The sequence below is a fragment of the Penaeus vannamei genome, chromosome 4 (assembly GCF_042767895.1).
Source record: "Penaeus vannamei isolate JL-2024 chromosome 4, ASM4276789v1, whole genome shotgun sequence".
Taxonomy (NCBI): Eukaryota; Metazoa; Arthropoda; class Malacostraca; order Decapoda; family Penaeidae; genus Penaeus; species Penaeus vannamei.
In genome coordinates, this window is record NC_091552.1 from 30,485,500 (window position 1) to 30,490,499 (window position 5,000).

Genomic DNA, 5,000 nt, shown 5'->3' on the forward strand with positions numbered 1-5,000 from the left:
GTTATCATAATCATACTAATCATTATTATTATCAGTATGATTATTATTGACATTATTATCATTATCCTTATTACTATTATCATTATCATTATTACTATTATTGCAATTATTATTGTTATCAATATCATTATCATTATTTTTGTTGTTATTGTTATTGTCATTGCTTTTATTATTATTATCATTATTATTATTATTATTTTTGTTGTTGTTGTTGTTGTTGTTGTTGTTGTTGTTGTTGTTGTTGTTGTTGTTATGATTATTATTATTACTATTATTATTTTTATTATTATCATCATTATTATTATTATTGTTGTTGTTGTTGTTGTTGTTGTCGTTGTTGTTGTTGTTGTTGTTGTTGTTGTTATTATTATTATTATTATTATTATTATTATTATTATTATTATTATTATTATTATTATTATTATCATCATCATTAGTATCATTACTATTATTGTAACTGTCAAAATTGCTTTTGTTACTAACCTCAATGTTTTTTATTGTTATAACTAATTGTTATTGTTATTTTTACTAGCATTAGCATTATCATTATCCTTTTTATTACTATTATCACTGGTATTGTCACTGTTATTTTTATAGCTATTGTTATTAGTAGTTTTACTATTCCTGTTGTTATATTATTATCATTATTATTACTACTATTATTATTACTGTTATTATTATTTTGCTATCATTGCTATCATTATCATTATCATTGTCATCATTACCACTGTTCCTTTTGTCATTATTACTATTATCATTATCGTTGTTGTTTTGCTGTCATTAGTATGTTCATTGGTATTATTTTATCATTATTACCATTATTATAATTTTTGTTGTTGTTTGTGCTGTTGCTATTGTCATTATTATTGCAATTATCATTATTATAAATATTATTATTATGATGATTATCATTGCTATTATTATCATTAGAATTAGTAGTAGTGTTTGTATTACGACTACTAATATTTTTCTATATCAATATTGTTTTTGTTACTTTCATTATCATTCTGATTATGATTACAATTAACATTATCATTTTCATTATCATTATTATCAATGTTATCAGTATCATCATCATCTTCATTATTAGTGTCACTATTATCTTTATTATTGATATTATCAGTATTATCATTATCATCATTGTTTTTGTCATTATTTTTATTATTATTATTATCATTATTATTATCATTATTTTTATCATTATTGTTATTATTATTATCATAATCATTATTATTATTATTATTATTATTATTATTACTATTATTAAAATGATTATTATTATCATCATTTTTATTATTATCAATATTATTATTATCATTATTATTATCATTATTATTATTATTATTATTAATATTATTATTATTATTATCATCATTAGTATTATCATCATCAGTATCATCATTATTATCAACATCATTCTATTATCATTATTGATATTATTATCACTTTCATTGTTATTGATATCATTATTGTTATAATTTTTGATGTTTTTGCCATTATGTTTGTCCTTATCATTATCATAACTAGTAGCAATAGTAGTATTGCTACTACCATCATCATTATTATTGCTACTACTATCATTATTATTATCGTCATTGTCATTATCATCGTGATCATTGCTGTTATTGTTTTTGTTATGATTTTGATTATCATTATTATCATTAATGTCATTATTATTATTTTTATCATTACTATTATAATCCAATTATTATCATTATTATTATTATTATTATTATTATTATTGTTGTTGTTGTGATTATAAATATCATTTCTTTTGTTATTATCTTTACTATTATTATTATTATTGTTGTTGTTGTTGTTGAAGTTACTGTCATTATTATTATAGTTATTTTTATCAATGTACTTACTATCATTACTATTATTGTTGTTATTACAGTTGTTCTTATTGTTGTTATTAATAGTTCTATTAACATTACTGGTATTATCAATATCATTGTTATTACCTTTATCATTATTATCATTATTATTATTAATATCATTATCATTATCTTTATCATTAATCATTTCTATTATCACTACTATTGTTATTATTACTATTATCATCTTTTTAAGCATCATCATTATCATTATTAGCATTATCATCCTTAACATTAACAGCCTCTTATTTACATTGTTATCATTGTTATATGAATTACGGTTTTGATATCCAACATTCTCAATACTAAAGAATTACCATTATCAGTTTTGCTATAATCTTTTAAAAGGTAATAATTACCATTACTTATCATTGTCATCATTATCATTTTCATTTTTTTGTTATTATCGTTATTATTGTAACTATTTCTTTACTGTTGTTATTATTGTCTTTATTGGTATTATCATTGCTTTTGCTTTATGATATTGCTATCGTTATTATTACTTTCCCTCTCCCTCTCTCTTCTCTCTCTCTCTCTCTCTCTCTCTCTCTCTCTCTCTCTCTCTCTCTCTCTCTCTCTCTCTCTCTCTCTCTCTCTCTCTCTCTCTATCTATCTATCTATCTCTGTATACATTATTCTGTCTCTTTTTTTATTATTATGTAATTACGTCCCGCTTTCGCAACAGGACACGGAAGCGACTGGTTCTCGAAGGAATCAGACTGATTATGCAAGATCTCAGGAACAAAGAAAAGACTGTCCTACGCAAAACAAAACGAAAAGAAACCTCACATTGTAATGCAATCGATTCTCTACGTGCCTTTGCAGCCGAAGTGTTTTGCTTTTGTTATCTGAAGGGGTAGAGGGGGTAGGGGAGGAGGTAGGGGGGAATTGAGGGGAGCAGGAAATGAGTTAGGTTATTACATATCATTATTTTTTATTAATATTGGTATTGTTACTATCATTATCAGTATTGTTATCCTTGGATTTATTATTATCATTATTATTATCAGTTTAATTATTGTTGTCGTTGTTATTGTTACTATTATTATGATCATTGCTTTTATTATTGTTATCATTATAATCACTATTATTATCATTATTTGAACTATCATTATCCTCATTACCATCACCACATTAATAATGTTGTTATCGTTTTACTTTTTTTTATCTATTCAAGTATCGTTTCTCCTATATTATTCGATTTAAGTACTTTTTTTATACATTGTTTTTCAAAGATTTATTCAGACTTTGTATAAGATATAATAATATATTATGGATTATGGATTATGGATTCACTGTAATAAAAAATACGTACTTAAAGCATAAATTCAATACGAATTGATTTCTTGTTTTTGAAAACATTGCTTTCTCTTTGATTTTCAACATTTTTGTCAATATTGTTTAGTGATTCTGTTCTTTTCATCATATTGCAGCTTGCAAAACCTTTGCAATGAGGAAATGTTAGAAAAAGGTTACAGTCTTGTTTCTAGGAATAATTCTGGTAAAAAAAATGACTTAATTAAATCATGGAGTTAAGGCCTGTGTGAGATATTCTAGGAAGATGAATTGACGTATATATTTCATTAGATTTACGAAGAATAGCTTACCTCTAGTGAAATGTTTTAGCGGAGGGAATATATTTAAATAAGATACAAAGAACTTTTTTTTTTTCATTTTCAAAGCTAAGGGAATTTAAAGGCATTTAAAACGGCTCAAGATCGAGAGACGATCCTCATGAATTCGGAGATTCGAAGCGCGTTTCACCTTCCGGGACGAGACAAGGGCTTCGAGGCAAGGGATCGGAACGCGCTCGAACGGCGGATGCGTCGCCCGTGTCCTTGTTTCACGCGTCTGTTGTTTTCCGCGTTCGCCTCGGGCTACGGGTTCTTTGTCTTTCTCTCTCTGTCTCTTTTCGTTGTCTGTCTCCCGGTTCTCTCTATCTATCTCTTTTTCTTATTCTTCTTCTAATCCATCCTCTCTCTGTCTCTCTCTCTTTTCTCTTCTTCTTTTCCACTCTCTCTCTCTCTTTCTTTTCTCTCTATTCTTCTCCTTCTTCTTCTTTTCCTTCTTCTCTCTCTCTTTTCTCTCTATTCTTCTTCTTCTTTCCCTCCCCCCCTCTATCTTTCTCTTTCTCTCTCTGTCTGCTGTGTTCTGCAACGGTAATTCTCGTCTAGCAATCTTGCTGACATGCGTCCAATCCCGCGCTCTGCCAGTGGATGGTAATGGTAACCCTGGCCATTCCCTAGCACACAGGGGAAGATTTATAGGCAAAATAAAATTAAATCTAAATTTAAATCTCTCTTTCTCTCTCTCTCTCTCTCTCTCTCTCTCTCTCTCTCTCTCTCTCTCTCTCTCTCTCTCTCTCTCTCTCTCTCTCTCTCTCTCTCTCTCTCTATCTATCTATCTATCTATCTATCTATCTCTCTGTATACATTATTCTGTCTCTTTTTTTAATTATTATATAATTACGTCCCGCTTTCGCAACAGGACACGGAAGCGACTGGTTCTCGAAGGAATCAGACTGATTATGCAAGATCTCAGGAACAAAGAAAATTGTCTTACGCAAAACAGAACGAAAAGAAACCTCACATTGTAATACAATCGACTCTCTACGTGCCTTTGCAGCCGAAGTGTTTTGCTTTTGTTATCTGAAGGGGTAGAGGGGGAAGTGGAGGAGGTAGGGGGTGGAGGGAGCTGAGGGGAGTGGGGAGGAGGAGAGGAGGAAATGAGTATTGGGGGAGGGGGAGGTGTTAAGATCAAAGTATCTGAAAAAAAAAATGTCTGTGTAAGTGAGAATGCGAAAACAATGATATTGAATTGTCATGGTACTTGTAATGATACTAACTATAATAACGGATGTCATTTCGATAACGATGAAAGCCTTTAACAGCCATAATAAATATGTTACTTATATTCATAATGATTGTATCATTCTGGTAAAGGAGTCAAACAAACTGAGTCTTACACTCAGATAAACAAAACTACACAGAGATAGACAAAAAAATAAAAATAAATAAATGAAATACTGTATCATGAAAAGAGCAAACTAAAACCAAATGTCATTACAACTTTGCACCAGTCAATCATCATCTCCACATTTCTTTCATGTAAAACTATGCATAT